Raw genomic sequence first — 18,925 nt, 5'->3', positions numbered from 1 at the left:
GAAAATCAACACTTAAGTAATCAGGTTAGTACCTGCAAATCATTTTCTTCTTGGGCTAAGATGAAATCTTTATATCAAATGTACTAGAGGACGGTTTAAGAATTTGTATTTTTTATCAATGAATGTAAAGACTCATTTCCTGTATGTGTTCCAGACCACTCTCTTCCATGACATTTAACCCCATCATATTACTTACTGTAATGTTGCAATTGATTAGGACACTTTTGGCTCAAGTAATTTAGAAAACTTTACAAACATGCTTAGTACATCTTAAAACATATATTTCATAAAGTAAAAATGAATTTGATTTTTTAATTTTTTAAAAATTATTTAGGAATTACTTGTTGCAGATATCTGGCCTTTTTTAAAACAAACTTACTTTTAGGGACTGTTTTTTGAAGCTCCACTTAACACAAAGTATAATTGTTGCCAAGTTCCATTCGGGCTAACCTAAGCCTTTGTTGGCACCTAGATCTATATGACTGACTTGCTTGTGCAACCTTTGATGCTCAAAGGAGAGAAGCTATCAGGCAACATGCAGTGGTGCTGGCAAATACATTTGAGGGTAAGCTATTTGTTTTCAATAACCGTACCTTGTATTTTTAAAGTTTGCTTGTGACCGATGGATTGTGAAGTACTTGTCTGGAGGAGGTACAAGCCTAGAACAACTGAACTCAGTGTTGAATATGGAAATCTCTACTCTTTTAAGTTGAAGGATAAATTTCTGCTTCTTTGCCTTCTTTGCCTTTTATTGAATTTGGAATGGGAATCAAATGTTCAGAGAAGGTTAATGGGAAGCACTATATTCGCATTGTGAACGTCTATTATCATATGGTAGTGTTGGCAACAGTATAAAATTGGTAAAGGAACCTCATCTTTTGGATGTTTAGATCAGGTCCCATTCTCCAATTTGTTTGAGTGAATGAGCTTACAATGATATGGAACTCACCCTCTAAATAGACACACAGAAAAGCATCTGTGTACTGCAGTTCAGTGCCTGAGATTGACCTGACCTTTGTTTCAGACTAGATTGATTATTTTCAGATCGTATCCTGTAAATTAGCTTCAATGCAGCAGGTGTTGGTGTTGAAGTGCAATATTGCAGTGAGAAAAATGCAGGAGTGAGTTTGAATAATGTGATGGCCTTGTTTCCACTGGGATTGTGTTTGTGGTGACCTCCTTGGATAGAATCACAGCCTGCAATTCATCATAGAGCTGTCATTGAATGTGTTACATATTTGTGGTATCTTTAATTTAGAAGGATTCTCCACGGTTGTTCTCAGTCGACCAAATCAGCATCTTACATAAGGTCAAAGGACCATGTACAATGGTTGATGCTGCTCCCTATATATTTCTTGCATATGGCTGTGGTGGAATTCATTTTGTGGTAGAAGAGTAGCATACAAGAAATTAGTGCGCCTCTTAGTCCACTTTTGCTTTATAATACAAGGGCCATTTTATTGGGTTCCATTGGTTTTTGCAATCCTGTAAAACCCCTTCTGTAAAACAATAAAGTAGTCCAATAATTATCACAGTAAAAAATTCTGCAACTTGTAGATTATCACCTGCATTGGATTTTTTAGTCCTATGCCCAGGTCTGACTTGCGTTCTCCGGGTTTGAAGAAACAAATCACTGGAGCATACCAATGTAAAACACAACCATGTACCAAATAATGGTTTTATTTTACAGGTCTTTGAAAATTAATTTATCAAATATAGATTTCATTGGCAAGGTGTTACAAAAAGGACTAATGGAATTCCTATCACTTTTGACCCCCAGGGACTGCCTAAGAAGAAGATAATTGGGAGTTAATAAAACAATTAAACCGCTTGTGCGCAATTTGCACTGCTCCCTCTAAGCTGCATGGCTGCGCGGCCAAGCAGTAACAGCAATACTTCACTGCACATAACCTTAGTCATTGTGCAGCTGGAACTTTCTTTTACACAGAACAACATTAGTATAATTTTGAAATTATGCTCATATAATTTTAAAATCTGTTAATATAATTGTGAAATACCATGTAATTAATTATGTGAATGAATAGAATCCATACATTTTAAAAATAATAAACATACCACAACCTTTACTTTTAAACATTTTAGAGCTTCAACCTATTTACATGGTCAGTGTTTCAAGTTACAACACAGTTACAAATTGTAACAATAAACACAGATGGAAGTTGGTAGCTTATTGACCGAAGAATTTGAAGAATTGTCAATTCTTGTAGACATTGTTGGAACATTTCAGGCTTCCAGTGGATTCAGTCAAATGTAAATCCAGAAACAGACTGTAAGTGGAACATTTGGATGATCTAATGAGGATTAAGACGTATCTTTCATCTGGATGAGAAACTAATCTGTACAGTGTTTATAGACAGTGGACTTGTAATAAAGTCAGACAGGAAAACATTTACAAAAAGTGAAAGGATTTTTTCTGTTGTACTGTATTTCGTTATACCCTTCAATTAAGAAATAAAATAAAAAGTATGTGGATTTTCCATTTTCATTCTAAATATTCATATTTTGCAAATTACAAAAAATACATTTAAAGTGCCATGCAGTTTTCAGGCCATGTAAAAATATCCTGCTCGGAGCAATGGTAGGTCCACACAGCTGCAAAAACAAAATCAGAGGGAATGTTGGCTACTTGGTCATCACGTTCACACCAACTGTCAAGTAACTTTTATATTAATTCCACTTGGCTGTTCAAATGCTTGTCCAGATGCTACTTGTATGTTATCGGCATACCTACTCCCACCACCCATTCAAGCGGTGAAGTCAAGGTTCTGGATGAAGAAGCATGTCCTCAGAAGTCATCCATCTGTTCCCTATCTGCACTGTATTCTGTATTGCGTGTTTATCATGTTAACTAGCCATGTGGGTGGGGGCGTGGTAAAAGCAAAGGGTTTAGCCATGCATTTATGCTTTGTTTTGGACAGGTTAGAGCTGGGGACCATTGGGAGTCAGGTCTTTTGTTGACTACTTACAGTGTTTAATTGCATTTGAACTTGCATAACTTCCCATAAGTATGTTTAACATCACTAGTTTTTAATTTCATAAGTTTCATTGCTTCAAGATTGTATGTTTTGCTTGTTGCTAATAAAGGGCCAATAAACCTTGAACTCTATTAGAGGGCACATCATGCAATGATAACTTCCTGGGTGGTTGCCAGCAGCAGCACTGGGTTGTTTAAGTTGCCACTATGCCTTACTTTAGATATGCCTGCTGGGGGAAGGTGTCCTGGTCTCTACCCTATCTATACTCTTCATAATTTTATATATGTTTAGTTTGGCCTCTCTCAGCCTCCTTCACTGCTAGGAAAACTAATCTAGCCTCTCCTCACTGTTGGTTTTGATGTTGGTATTGGTTTATTATTGTCAAATGTACCCATTTTTATGAAAAGATGTATTGCCATTGGAGATGGTCCAAAGGAGGTTTACGAGAATGATCCCAGGAATGAAGGGGTTGACATATGAGTAGTGTTTGATAGCTCTGGGACTGTACTTGCTGTAGTTTGGAAGAATGGGGGAGGGGTTGCGGGGTGGTATTTCATCGAATCCTACTAAATATTGAAAGGCCAAGATAACGTGGAAAGGATGTTTCTGATCATGGGAAAGCCTAGGATCTGAGGGCACACAGAATCTCAGAATAGAATGACATCCCTTTAGAACAGAGATGAGGTGGAGATCTGTGGAATTCATTGACACAAACGGTTGTAGAGGCCACGTCATTGGGTATATTTAAAATGGAGGTTGATAGGTTCATAATAATGAGGGTTTAACAATAACGGGAAGAAAGTAGGAGACTGGGAGGAGGGGGGTAGTAAATCATCCATGATGTATGGCAGACCAGACTCAAAGGGCTGAGTGGCCTGACTCTGCTCCTATGTCTTATGGTCTGTGGTAGGGGTCCCCAACCTGGGGTCTATGGACCCCTTGGTTAATGGTAGGGATCCCTAACAAACAAATAAAGTGGAGAAACCCTAGTCTTTGGTTATATGGATGCAGTAATGTCCATGGCATCACAATGCTGTCATTGAACATAATTTCATACCACACCATAGCACAGATGATGACTTGATCAAAGCAGACAGCTGACTGGTAATGAGTAGATGTGATCAGTGCTAGCTTGGTCAGTTGGACAATAGAACTTCCAATATGTTTATAGAGAGTGCTATGAGGGAAGCCAATGGGAAAATCCAGAAATAACAATGGACAAAGGTTTCAGCTACAAGTAAGTAGATGCAGGAGAGGAGATAAATAACATTTGTAAATGGAGAGGACAAGTTGGAAGTAGATCTTGGGGTCAAATGGGAAAATCCTCCACTACGTTTATTTATCATGCTTTGTACTAAATATGTATTTTAACTTTGTAAGTTAATGTTATAGGTTTGCATCCTCTTAATAAAGTTGTACCAATCTATTCCCCCATCATTCACATTAATATGTAAGTGTGTCATACAGTATTTTCATTATTTAGTGTATCATAAAGAAAAAATCTTTCAAAGCAATTCACCAATTAGCAACACCTGTAATCACTAACAGGTAAGATTCGTGTGAAACTTATAGAATGTCTTACCCCCCCCCCATACATTTTTAAGTCCACCTCTGCTGTTATCAGTTCCTGGATGAAACATTAGTTAGTTAACAATCTCCATATTTTATCACTGTAATCCACTGGATTAAAAAGAAAAATATAGTGGGTTAGTTTGTTATTTTAAGTTATTCAATCCAGCTCTGACAGAAACTCTTATCTCTGGTGAGCATCGCCCTAAAAAACACTACTAAAAAATTGAAGAGCAAAAAAAATTCACACACTACCAAGATAATTCAATATATTTAAATAAACTATTAGAATCTTTAAAACATCTTTCTCTTTTGATGTGATGTTTTAATTTATTATATGTTCCTTTAAACAGCCAGATTTTAATAAAACTGCAGTGGACTAATCTGTGCACAAGCATTCTCAGTTTATCAGAAAATTGCTTGATTTCTTTTGATAAAATTTAGCCATGGTTGCAAACTGGAAAAAAAACAAAATGTGAGTTTATGCTCACAATTCCTCCTGTAACTTTTCTACATGTTGTTATTACCTTTTAACTGGGAAATTTACTGGATTCTGTGAAGGAGATTTAACCAGAATTCAACTGATAGAACACAATACTTAAGAGACATCCTAAATCAAAATGAAGATTGTTTTAAGAAACATTGAGAGATTCCTTTTCTAAACAGAAACAGGATATTGCATGGAAGTCGAATGAGGTTCTTAAAACCAGTAAAACTCTTTAGAAAGAGGAATTATACCAAAACAATTAATAATCGAATTTATTTTTCCTGTAATTTTTATCGTCAAGAACTTCAAATGTAATGATCAGTGTAAGTTAAACATGCGTAAAAATGCGAGGGGAACTGTCGCACCAAGAGTTTCTGAAATGAAATTTATCACTCCTTGTTATTATATTCTGCATGTAGCTGAATGGATCTGCCGCTGGGATTAATAAAACACAGCCATTACCCTGAACATTGAATCCGACACAATATGTAACACCTAGTCCTAACTAATCGGTGTCTAGATTTCCTTCTTGGAACATTGAAGCATCATACCATACCTGTAACATGAAACGTTTATAGTCGAGAATTATATTTAATCCTAACACGGACGATGGAAAAGGAGCAGGCGGGGGAGGGAATAAAACGTAAAAAAAAACTGCTTGGAAACTGTCCCAGGCAGCAGAGTAATTTGAATACGGTGCATTGTCCTTCAAACGCAGCTCACTGTAATCCCGCCCCGTTCCAAACAAAGTAGCAAGAAGTTGGGTCATTGGGGAAAGACGGGTAAAGATGATGAGAGGATAGTTTTTAAAATCACATTTATCTAAACGCATTTACTGTAAATTGTTACAAAGTGCGGTGGAAGGTGGGCTGGCGGTGCTGGAGAGCCGAGTGAATGGTTGGCTTTTACCCAGTCTCTTCTCTGGTAAGTGGCTGTCAGTGGGATTGGTCTGAAATGACGCCATCCTTTTATTTTTAAACCAATGACCTCATCCCTGCTTCAAGTTTTACTGAACAGAAACAAAAACCTTCCTCTTGTGCATGTTATTTTTTAAAAAAGAAAAGAAAAACTTTGCTTTTTCTGCTTCTCGTATCGTGTTAAATTTACAAATAGGTCGCCAGCGTTAAGAATATTGGACGTAGAGACTTTGAAGCACGTCGGAGCTTCGAGTTTGTTGAAGTAAGTCCCCCACAACAGGGGAAAAAAAAATCATCTGCGGCCCTGCAGTTGTCCCCTCACGTGTTGGGGGTGGGGTAAAATGAAGAATATGTTGGAGACAGCTTGCTTATTATTAGAGTGATATGATTGTATTTGTTTACTTTTGTGTTAAAGTACTTATTTTGTTCTTGGAAATTTAGTTGTCTATCTCTCTATTAAGGTACTGGATAAAAGGTCCCATCGCTTTCTGTGGTTGAAACTGATTGTCTTGTCTTCTTGTAAAAGGCCTAGGGAAGGACAATGTTTACAGTAACAGAAAATTTTTAACCCAAATTTCATCTCAAGATGAAGTTAGTTAGCAAAGACGTTCTGTTATTAAAATGGTATTTGTAACCTCTCCAGAAGAGCTCGACCGGTGTTTTATGTATTTTCCGTTTGTTAAATTGTTGTGTCCGCACAAATAACGAACTTAAATTCCAGCAAAATCAATAAAAACTACAGAACACAAGTAAACTACATTGGAGCTCAGGTGTATCCGCCTCTCGGTATTCCGTGTTTGATTTGTTATATCAGGAGCAACTTGCAAAACACGTTATTGGAAACTGGGTTCAAAATTTATATATATATATATAGGATTAAGTTGGTCTATGCAGGGCGATAGTTATCTAACTAGGTCAGATTTTATGAGCGCGCTTCAAGTTAGCAAAGAGTATGAACTTGCATTTTTGATTGTTACCATAGCAAAGGAACGAGACGTTGATGGAAGTGTGCAGAAAGGAATTTTGCGTCAATTGTAAAAATGACAGGTATTTTCTGCCACCTTGTTTCTTCTGGAGGCTGAATGAACATACATTGCTAATCTGAAATGGTAAAAACCACGGTTACAGCAAAATAACCTGCTTTCTTAACAGTACAGTTACATGTAAGATTTTTGTATTGGGTATCATTTATTTTACATTTGCAAAAGCGATTATTTCCATATAGACTTTAGTATAGAAAGATGTCTCAAATCACTTCAGAAAGAAGTAAGGTGAAATCAAGGAATGAGAATTTGGACAATGGCTTAAAGCATGGAGGAGATGGGTGGGAAGATGCACAGATTGAATTGCTGAGGTTATGACTGAAGTAGGTAAGAGCACAGTCTGGATTAGTAGAGAACTTTGAAGCGCAGGAGATGGAAGGAGAAGGAATTCTGAACCTTTTAGCTGTTTCCTTTGTACTCACCATTTGAAACATACTGAGTGTAAATTGTATGTATTATAAATAAATTTGTATACATAATATTTGAAAACTCCAAGGTCTCTGACTCGAGGGTTTTAAATATTGAATAAACATCTTAACAATTAATGATTCTAAACTGTTTAGAAATAACATCTTAATGTTGTAGAGGGATAATAATTTAAAACATTCCAGGCAACTGACAGCAAGCTGATCAGTTTTAAACTTTTATTTTAGAAAGCTAGGCAATTAATTTGTGCATGAAAAGCTTGTGCAGCTAATAACGTGATGGTGACGATTGGATCCATTGCAGTAATGTTGATTGAGAAATAAGTATTAATCAGTACAAAGAGTGTGATTTTTTGCTATAATTCAAAGTAGTATAATAGGACTGTTTGCATCCACCTAAGACAGTAAGTAGGTTTGCAGTTTAACAGCTTATTCAAAAAGTAGTAGCAGCTCCCAACAGCGCTGCTCTCCCTGTTGGTACAAATTTATGGAAATCAGATTGTGGATTGGCATCAGCAAGAGCAATAACACCCATTCTACAATCATAAAAAAGGGAGATATCAAAATCTGCTTAATTAACTCCAAATTCTACCACTTCTTGCAATGCACTGGAATACTGGAATAGGATTTTTGCAGTGTATACGTTTGTAAAGAGCATATTTTTGCCTTTTAGCTATTGAAATGCAATGTATTATAATATTTTTATGGTATATTTCCTGCTGCATTTCCTTAAGTGAAACAAGCTTAATACAAATCAGGATATTAATATTAAGCCTCGAAGGATACATTATAAAATGGATAAATATTAAAAACTTAGTATCGACCTTTTGAGAAGTGATGCAGTTAAAAGCTGCACGGCCTCCATAAACCACCTGTTTTGTTCATCACTGATTACCAAGAACTAATTTAACTATGCAGTAAACTAAATATGAGTAATGAGGTACTGATATTGTTCAAAGATGTATTTTATTGTGTAATTGCACATTTGATATAATGCAAAGTAGTTTAGGCTTAATATTATAGATTCAAGCATTATATGTAAAGTGAAACGGATTTGCATTAAAAAGTTGCGTAAGCACAATTGTATCTCATGAATTTTTCAGAAATGCAACTATTTCGGAAACTTTTAAAAAAATATAAAAAATGCTGTTATGGCCTATACATTTTAGATACTATTAAAATCAACCTTGATTAATATAGTATTTAAAAATAATAATGAAATTCTGAATATCATTTAATTAAGAAATTATTTTATGAACATGAAATGCAAACTTGGGTGCATGCAAATGAAAGCTTTAATTTAGGAATTGAAAGAAGTGCGTCACTCAAAGTGATAAGAAGGAATGCTGAACAGAGGTACTGTTTTGGGATATTGAAAGCACATTTTAAAAGTATTTTGAAAGTTTTTACTAAGGATGAAGTGATCCCTCAAAGTAGTAGTTAAGATGATAGGATGGGACATGTGGAATGTGAAAGATCTTTGGTGTTGGGACAGTGAGAATAGGAAGCAAACAGTAAATTAGTGTCAGAGGAACACTGGATGTGAATAGTGCATCCTCAGATTGATTTGTGAGTTGCCCAAAGTTCATCAGTGCATGTCAGTGTTTCTGATATTTCGCTGTACAGTATAACTATCAACAGGGTTTGGGTTTTGTGCATGTGTGCAAACATCCAACTTCGAAACTCTAGCTGCCATTCTGGCACTATTGCTGAACTCCGTCCATGAGGAGTAAAGATGACTAAATTGCAGAAATTCCACTGTGCTGGTGAGCAGAGTTAGACCTGTTCCAGTAATGACAAATCATTTATGTGAATGACGTGAACATCTGTAAGCTATCAAGGAAACTTTTAGTTAAATTATGTTAAGTTAATGGAGTTTAATTGAATTATTTCAGTTGTTATTAAAGTGTTCATTTCCAATTTTTGATTTTAAAAATTTGTAATTAACACAGCCTTTGAATGCAGCTGAATGTCAGAGATGTTTGTCAGCCTTCAGTTTTAGGCAAGTTTGGCAGTTTGCTAAATAGTGGGTGTGGATTAGCTTTTATCAGTTTTTTTCAGCTGTTTTGTGGGTAGTGTTTGTTCTGGCCCACCTATTTGATGGCATTGGGCTGTGCAAGATCTGCCACATGCTGGGAACTTGGCGCAGTAGGTCAGGCTGGCATTTTGCAGGAAGTTGACCCTGGCAAATTCAGACTGAGTCGCAGAGGACACCGCCGGCAGAAGATAGTGGTCCGGCGTAATTGGGTGAAAATGGATTGTTTTCCTGGCTAATAGTTGTAGATTATTTCATCATGCAGGACATTGTTGTGAACAAAATGACTGCTGCATTTCTCAGGATTACAGAAGAAACTGCTCTAAAGAAGTATCTAATGATCATGAGAGACGTGTTTCTTTTCGTGGCCACGATAGGATTACTTCGTTATGGATTGTGTGATATCTTGGAAGATGGTGTGGGCATATTTGGAGTGTAATAACTTGAGTAATCTTCAAGATAGTGATGATGGTGTAAATGAATATTGTACTTGTGACAAAATTGTAGTGGGCAGCATTTTGGAGATGGAGGAAGTTGATTCTGTAAGTAAGATTGTATTTCAGGTTTAAAGCTTGGTTCAAGGTCTAATTGGATGCCTAAGTAGCACTTCTCTGTGTTTAGCTTTGGAGTGCAGCAGGGAAAGTTGGTCAGGTCAAAGGCAGAGGCCCAATGAGACTGCAGAGCAAACAAAATTATTTCAGTTCTGCTGCACTGAGTCAGAGAAGCCAAAATACTATACGATCCATATGATATCGGACTAGCAAGACTTTTTACAAGAGCTATTTGTATTTATGTTCTTCCTATAAAGATAAAATACACCTAAGGCTTTTATGGGTTTATTCAAATAAACTTTGGCTCAGATCCAAGTTAAAAAAAAACAAATGGATGACGACATTAGAGGTCTGTTAACTGTTATTTACTTATGGAAATTTACTGTGGAAACTTAAGTCAATTTACTTACAGAGTTCTGCAAGGTAGTTTTTCTTTACAAACTTTTCTATTGCGATTCTGTACGTTAATGTACAGTACTGTGTAGATAATTTTTTCATTATGTATTAACCTGAAATATATCTTAATATCATCCCTTGTGTGTATAAACATAACATTGAGAACAATCTATTCCATGAAAGAAGTAACAATTTATTTATAAGCCAGTGATCTAACTCATTAATTGAAATAAGTTCATTCCATTGTCCCTTCAGAGTATGCAAGAGAAAGCATTTTGGCAATTTAACCATGTCAGTTGATGTATCACTGAGGTTTCAGTTGTTTCCAATCCAGACACCCCAATGTGTTTGTTGAACTGTGGACCAAAAACCTCCGAAGGTCCTTGGTGTTATATTAAATCTTCAATGTAATTAAATCAATCTAATTTATATTGTAGTGCTATCAAATTTACAATAACAGATCAAATCATTGAAAAGACTCTTTAAGGACTTTCCTAATGGTGCTTCTTCTGTAGACCTGATAACTGTGATTATCAACTCTATTTTTGCCTGATAACTTGTTATTACTATGCTGTCCGTGCTGGTGCAAGACTGATTATAAAAAGCATTTGTTTGCTTATATTTTGGTACTTTTCAAATTTTGTTACTGTTCAATACCTTGATTTAAATCCAACAGGATCTATACCTGTGGAATCTGCTCTCAAAGCTAGTATCAGGGAAATCTCAATGGCAATCCTAATTGCATTGTGAAATGCTCACCAACAGTTGAATGTGACTTGTAATTTAAGAACCAACAAACTGAAAAATTTGTTTAATTTTTATTGGCTTTTGTGTCTGCTCACAAAGGTAATCGTGCTGGTTGCATTATTTATTATTTTTCATTTAAACTGTATTTTGACTTTTCCACTGAATTTGTTACTTCTTACGGATTACACTGCAGTTGTCCTTGATCCAGTTTTAATATAACTCTACAAATCTCTGGTGAGACCGCACTTTTGTGGTTCAATTGTGTTCAATTCTGGTCACCTTGTTATAGGAAGAATGTGGAAGCAATAGAAAGGGTGCAGTGGAGATTTACCAGGATGTTGCCTGGTTTGGAGAACAAGTCATATGAAGCAAGGTCAGCAGAGCTGGGACTTTTCTCTTTGGAGCATAGAAGAATGAGAGGGGACTTGATAGAGGTCTACAAGATTATGAGAGGCATAGATAGGGTGGATAGTCAGTACCTGTTTCCCAGGGCACCAATAGCAAACACCAGAGGGCATATGTACAAAATTAAGGTAAGGAAGTTTAGGGGAGACATCAGGGGTAAGTTTTTTACACAGAGGGTTGTGAGTGCCTGGAATGACTTGCCAGGGATGGTGGTGGAGGCTAAAACATTAGGGGTATTTAAAAGCCTCTTGGACGGGCACATGGATAAAAGAAAAATAGAGAGTTATGCGGTACAGGTTTCACCTGCAATCTGAAGGTAGAGCGTTCCTATGAAACAGTTTGTAATCTGAAATGTTGTAAAGCGAAGAAGCAATTACCATTAATTTATATGGGAAAAATTTTTGAGCATTCCCAGACCCAAAAAAAATAACCTACCAAATCAAAGCAAATAACATGCAAAACCTAACATAACAGCAACATATAGTAAAAGCAGGAATGATATGATAAATTTACACCCTATATAAAGCAGAAATATTATAGGTACAGTGTAGTTTCACTTATCAAACTCGGGAAGACAGTGAGCTAAAATCAATTTGGAGAAAAAAAATTGGCACGTACATGCATGCGCAAACAACTGCCCACACAAGGCATCACAGCCATTGTAGTCTTTCTCGGGGTAAACACACGTATAAAGCGGGCATCTTTTTTTCGTAAAAGCGAAAATCCTCTTTGGTTAGCAAGAACAGGTACTAACGTAAGTCTTTTGTAATGGCGAGTTGTCATAAAGCGAACGTTCGAAAAGCAGTGGCCACCTGTAGTGTGGGTTTAGTACTTTTTTTAAAGGATTATATGGGTTAGCACAACATGGAGGGCTGAAGGGCCTGTGCTGTGCTGTTATGTTCTATGGTTCTATAATGGCAGCACAGTGTCCATGAAACACCTTTTTACAGTCTGAGAATTTTTTCTCTATAACAGTGCTTTTTACCCTTCGGGCATTCTCCATCAATTTACAAACAATATATTTAATTATATACGTGCTGTTATCTTTGTCATATCATTTACAGGGAACTTTATCAGATGCTTTTAAAAAGAATCAAATGTATATTCTTGGTTATCTCTTGTTTCAGATAATTCTGTAAGACTGCTAACAATTTGTTTATAGAAAGTCATTCTGTTTGACTAAAATCAGCTTGTTTTTCTTGTAAATTAGTTCTCTCTGATCAGTGTCGCTCTGATTTCATAAGTGCAAAGCCATGGCACGGGTAAAAGTTCTTTAACTTGACAATCCAACTGAGAACCAAAATTCATTGGGATCATGTTTATTGGTTAGTGCTTCGTTACGGCTTTGAGTATGTTGCATTAGTCTGTGAGAAGAATCTCTATCAAATTAATTGTTACAAAACCAAGGAAAGGAAAGGAAACCAGCCACTTGTTTTACCAATTTGAAATACATTTGTTAACAATAAAAGTAATTTAAGTGAAATGTGTAGACTCTTAAAGCTGTACTCCATCTAGTAATTGATAAATGAGAATACTGAATGCAGCTCTTGATCGTTTTCCACTGCCACTGCTTGCTGTGATGATGTGACTTGTATTAGAAATCTCAAACACCATCACTCACATTTTAAGGTTTATTTGATTGCTCTGCAGTACAGATTTTTATAAGGTGAGGATTAGTTCTATTTTATTTAAAATAACATTGATCTATGTCTATTTAAAAAAATGGCTATTTTAATTAGTCCTGGTCATTTTCTTTCATTTTCTCAGTGTATTTGTGACTTGCTTCTGTCTTCTAATTTGGTGCAGGCTGACTCGATTTTGGATTGTAGCAGCTTGTGGAAAGTTGTACTGAACAAAACACAAATAGAATTGCCTTAAACCAATTTTTAAAAAACCTTAATTATTGGCAGGCTTATGATATCCAGTTGTGAAATGTCAAAGATGAGAACTTGCAACTGATGTAACAGCGATCAGGACTCTAGATTAGCAGAAGTATTGTCTTCTAATTTGATAAATTCCAGTCATTGATTTAAAAAAAAAACTGAAATGAATTATAAGACCTGTGATATTCTTGATAATTAAGTAACTCTCCCCATTTACTTGGTTTGTATTCATTAGGCATATATTTTGTGACTTGATTTTAATTTACTTAGTACCTTTTGGTGCGGAGTTAATTTGTCTAAGTATTTTGCATTTAACTCTTCTTGACTTCCAGCCAGGTACAGGTATAGATTATAATCAATGCTTCAATGACAAACCCTGCCATCTTCATCCCAATTTGGTTATAATCGATACCTATACCTGCGTGGAAGCCCAGAAGAGATTCTTCGTCATATAAGCCGGGAAAGCACTAGATCCATTTTAATATTTCATTTAAATTTTTTTAACATCTTTCTAGTTATAACAGTTTTAAAATGCTGTAAAATAGAAGAATTAAAACATCTTTATTTTGAAATATTGATAGGTTTAACATAATTTTTCAATATTTACTATTTTAGTTGAAATCTAAAACAAACTTTGCAAGAAATTATTATCCTTCAGACCATTGCCATTTTCTATACTTCTGACTAGTTATTTCTTGACTTTATTTTGGTTTTCAAATATAGTTGGTTTCATTGATTCTCTTATGATTCTTTAGATTAAAGGGTGAAAATATGCTTGGTGATACATTTATGCCGACAGAAATCGAATAATTGAGGAACAAAGCTAATTTGGTCTGTCGGCGCTGGATTCGGACACTGCAGAGTCTCCTCCAGCCCAATCAATCTTGCAAAGTCCTCCCTGCATACCTCAGTTGTGTAAATGGGCTGAGCTGCCTTACAGATTATGTTAAGCAACAGTGTGATATGGCTGTGCTTCTGGATTGTAACTCGTAAACAACTTACCAAATCCTCCATCACAGTCCTTGAGTATGTTCTAACCCATTGGTGGGTAGGTCATGAATACTATCTATCTTCTCCTTCAGCTGATGATGGAATCAGGGTTCCATCATGTTAATGAACACTTCGAAGAAGTAGCGGAAGTAGCAAAGGCACGTGATGTAGTCCAGGTGGGGGACCTCTGATATCAACACCAACAGCACCTCCGTTCAGAGTCTTGAAGGAGATGGTTGTCTGTAGTGAGCAAACCAACACGAAGTACAAACCTGAACAGAAAACAGAAAAAAAATTTAGGTGCTGGAAATCTGAAATGAAAAGAATAAATGTTGTGAAGGAGAAAGGAAAGGACCATGGGTTTATTCTTCAATACTCCCTGCTCATTTGGAGATAGACTTGTTGCAGAACTTTGAAAGGCTCAGCCATGAGTTGCCATGGAAACAGATAAACAGATGCTTCATCCTCTGGCAAAGGATGGTCTCAGTTTTCACATGTCCCATGGAATGTTTGATGTGAACTCCACTAATCTCCTAATCATCTTGTATATTCAATCCGATGGCTGGAGACTCATTTCTCTTGATTATGATTCTCATATTACTGTTCTTGGCCATTACTACTGTAGGGGGTTATTACCATTTGACAACCCCACATTGAACCCTTGTCTGTCTTGACTCTCTGCCATTGACTAATCCGAGGAGTCTCTTCTTTGCAGCGTACCCTGCTAATCTCTGCTGTCCTCCAGTGAGCGATTAGTCATTTTTCACTTTCAGTAGGACTCTACTCGTAACATTTGTTCTGTAGCATTAGTGTATAAAAGAGCCACTCACATTCAATATGATACTGTTGAAAACTCTGAAGGCACACATCTTGACTTCACGCCTCCAGCCAATTTTTTTTCCCGACCATTATAGTATCAGGATGAACTCATAACACTTGTATTAGCGACGAGGACTTGCATTAGGGTATGCAAGGATCCATGTTGCAAAACCACGTGTGGTAAATTCGATTTGGGTCTCTAGAGCCAAGCATCTGCTGCAGATGTTTCCGATGTTTTCATCCTTCTGTCTGTTGCTGCTTTAGGGATTTCAGGCTCTTTCACAGGAATGAATGATTGTACTTTTTTTCCTAACAAGAGCACAAGGCAGAGGATAGCTTTCTGCATGCTTGTTTGCTAGTATAGTTAGCTTCCCAAATTTACAAGGTCTCAGTTTAAACCTTGTGCATTTCAGAGAACTCATAGATTGAGCTCTTAATGAACCAGAGGTGTCAATGATAACTTTCCAGATAACTTGTATGACTACTTCATCATTGCTCATTTAGCAGTGAGAATCCTCTTGAAATTCTCTTTTATTTCATCATGCCAGTAAAGATTCAATAAAAGTTTCCAGCAGAACGAAGATTCTGTAGGAGCCATACGACAACATGCAGCTGAGAGAAGAATTCCATTAGCTACGTTGAAGGTCAAATTCCTCTGCCCTCTGTATGACTTGCCCACAGGGGTCACTGAATGCTGAGTTCGGGAGTGTGAGCAGGACTGGCCTGACAGCATACATGAGAGAAGGATGACAATGGCAGGTAGTGCTGGAGATGGGCGATCCCTGGAAGTGATACCAAGCAGTAGCTAATCGATCTTGGGTTTTCTCAGCCCACAGTGTAGCCAGAGTGGAAATGTACCAGCATTTTCTCTCATGCACCACACTACGACTTCAAAATTAGAGTGCGCTGTTTAAATTACACCAATCCCTGATTTTACAGATTTACAGATACTTTGAGCACGTTTTTTCTCCACAGTAGGTAAAGTCACATTTTAATTTAAAATGAATGTTTTATGTTAAGCAACCCCATTGTCATGCAGTTCACCACCAACATTTGCCTAATTTTTTTTATGACTTCTCAGAGTTGCCTCACTTAAGAATCAGTGCTGGGATTCAACATTTTTTTTTGTTCATACAAGTGAAGGCACCAAAGTACCCACAAGCTTTGAAATGGGCTTGCATTATACCAGTGCCTAGGAAGAATGTGGTAACCTGCCTCAATGACTGTCGTCCAGTAGCATGTACATCCGCTGTGATGAAGTGCTTTAAGAGGTTAGTGGTGAAACACGTCCTCCTGCCTGAGCAGCAACTCTGATCTGTTCCAATTGCCTACCATCATCACATGTCAAAAGCAGATGCCATTTCATCGGCTCTTCACTCAGTCTTGGAGCATCTGGATTGCAAAGGTGTATACATCAGGATGCTCTTCATTGACTATAGTTTGGCATCCAATACTATTATCCCTTCAAAACTAATCAATAAGCTTCAAGACCTTGGCCTCAGTATCACCTTGTGCAATTGGATCCTTGATTTCCTCACTTGCAGACCCCAGTCAGTTTGGATTGGCAACAACATCTCCTCCACAAACCCCATCAACACAGGTGCACCACAAGGCTGTATGCTTAGCCCCCTGCTCTACTCACTTTACACTTATGACTGTGAGGCTAAGCACAGCTCCAATACAATATTTAAGTTTTTCTGATGAAATTAAAGGTGGTGACAAATCAGCATATAGTAGGGAGATTAAAAATCTGGCTGACTGGTGCCATAACAACAACTTTTCACTGAATGCCAGCAAGACAGAAGATGATTTATTGACATCAGAAGTACATTGGAGGTCCATGAGTCAGTCCTCATTGGAGGATCAGCAACTTTAAATTCCTTTGTGTTATCATGGGTCCAGCATGTAAGTGCCATTATGAAGAGAGCACAGCTGCACCTCTATTGGAAGTTTGCAAAGATTCAACGTGCCATCTAATACTGTGACAAACATTTATAGATATGTGCTAGTGATTATATTGACTGGTTGCATCACAGCCTGGGATGGAAAAGCTTACAAGAAGTAGTGAGAATGGCCCAGTCCCTCTCGGGCAGTGGTCCCCAACCACCGGGCCGCAAAGCAAGTGCTACCGGGCCACGAGGAAACTATATGATTTGGCGATATGAAACAATATGAGTCAGCTTCACCTTTCCTCATTCCCTGTCACACCCACTGTTGAACTTGAACACACGCGAGGTCATTAGTCGGTCATTAACCTACGACTGCTCGATGAGTGAAAAACAAACGTCGCTTGAGAGTTTCTTTGGAAGAGGTGGTAGGGGACATAAAAGGCCTAACGATGATGATAACGCAGAGACAGCTGAGGCCGAGACTGCAAAAAAAAGAAAATATGACGAGTCGTACATAAAATATGGCTTTAATGTGACCAGTGACTCACATGCTCCAAGCTCCCTGTGTGTGATATGTGGAGACAAGCTGTCTAATGAGGCAGTGAAGCCTTCAAAACTGCTTCAGCACCTTGAGTCCAAGCACCCTGCACTTAAAGACAAACCTGTTGAGTTTTTTGAGCAGAAAAAAGAAGCCTAAGAAGCCTTTCACTGTTGGTGAAGAATTGATTCTGCCTGCTGCCAAGGACATGTGCCGTGAACTGTTGGGAGAAGCTGCAGCTAACAAGATGGCACAGGTTTCTCTTTCAGCTACCACAGTTTCAAGGAGAATCGATGACATAGCGGAGGACATTGAAGCACCTCTGTTGTATCGGCTTAATGAATTACCATGGTATGCTATCCAGGTTGACGAGTCTACTGATGTTGACAACAAGGCAATACTTCTGGTTTATGTGTGATATATATTTCAAGACGATGTGCACGAGGATTTGTTGTGTGCACTGCCGCCGCCAACTAACACAACTGGGGCAGAATTATCCAGGTCTTGAATAACTACATGTCAGGCAAACTGGGCTGGTCATTCTGTGTTCGAATATGCACAGACAGGGCTGCAGCTATGACTGGACGGCTGTCTGGTTTCACTACCTGAGTCAAAGAGGTTGCTCCTGAAATCTAGTCTATACACTGTACACAGGGAAATGCCCGCTAGCCGAAGAATGTCACCTGATCTTAACAGTGTATTGAGTGATGTTGTTGAAGTTATCAATCACATCAAAGCAAAAGCTCTTAACTCACATCTGTTTGAGCAGCTTTGCGAGGAAATGGATGCAGAGCACAAAGGCCTTCTCTTACACACTGAAGTCAGGTGACTATCAAGGGTTTTTGGGTTAAGAGAGCCGCTACAGAGATTTTTTTCAGGAAAAAAGTCACCACTGGCAGCACTCTTCAGAGACGAGGAGTGGACAGCAAAACTCACTTATCTGTGTGACATCTTCAACCTGCTCAATGAACTCAATTTGTCACTTCAGGGGAGAATGACAACTGTCTTCAAGTTGGAAGACAAAGTGTCAGCTTTCAAAGCCAAGCTGGAACTCTGGGGACGGTGAGTGGACAGGGGCATATTTGACATGTTCCCAACATTAGCTGGGATTTTGGAGAGACTGAGGCTGCACCGTCCTTCTCACAGCTGGTGTGTGATCATCCATTTTCGCTGTCGACAGAATTCAAGCGTTACTTCCCAACCGCAAATGACCCAAAATGTGCAAGGGAACGGGT

At 37.7% G+C, this 18,925-nt stretch overlaps 1 protein-coding gene across 2 annotated transcripts in view; it reads left to right on the top strand.

The window, feature by feature from the left end:
- Positions 1 to 5,803: 5,803 nt before the first annotated feature.
- dusp16 (dual specificity phosphatase 16) overlaps positions 5,804 to 18,925 on the top strand; it is a 58,746-nt gene continuing 45,624 nt past the window's right edge. Inside the window, exon 1 of one of the 2 annotated variants that reach the window (XM_059978209.1) lies at positions 5,804 to 5,976. The gene's annotated coding sequence lies outside the window, so the exon portion shown is untranslated. Of the gene's footprint in view, positions 5,977 to 6,033; positions 6,232 to 18,925 lie in introns of those variants that run through there. The other variant, XM_059978208.1, reaches the window with a different exon arrangement.

This window comes from Hypanus sabinus, chromosome 8 (genome assembly GCF_030144855.1).
Source record: "Hypanus sabinus isolate sHypSab1 chromosome 8, sHypSab1.hap1, whole genome shotgun sequence".
NCBI classification, from domain to species: domain Eukaryota; kingdom Metazoa; phylum Chordata; class Chondrichthyes; order Myliobatiformes; family Dasyatidae; genus Hypanus; species Hypanus sabinus.
This window is presented reverse-complemented; position numbering and strand designations above follow the sequence as displayed.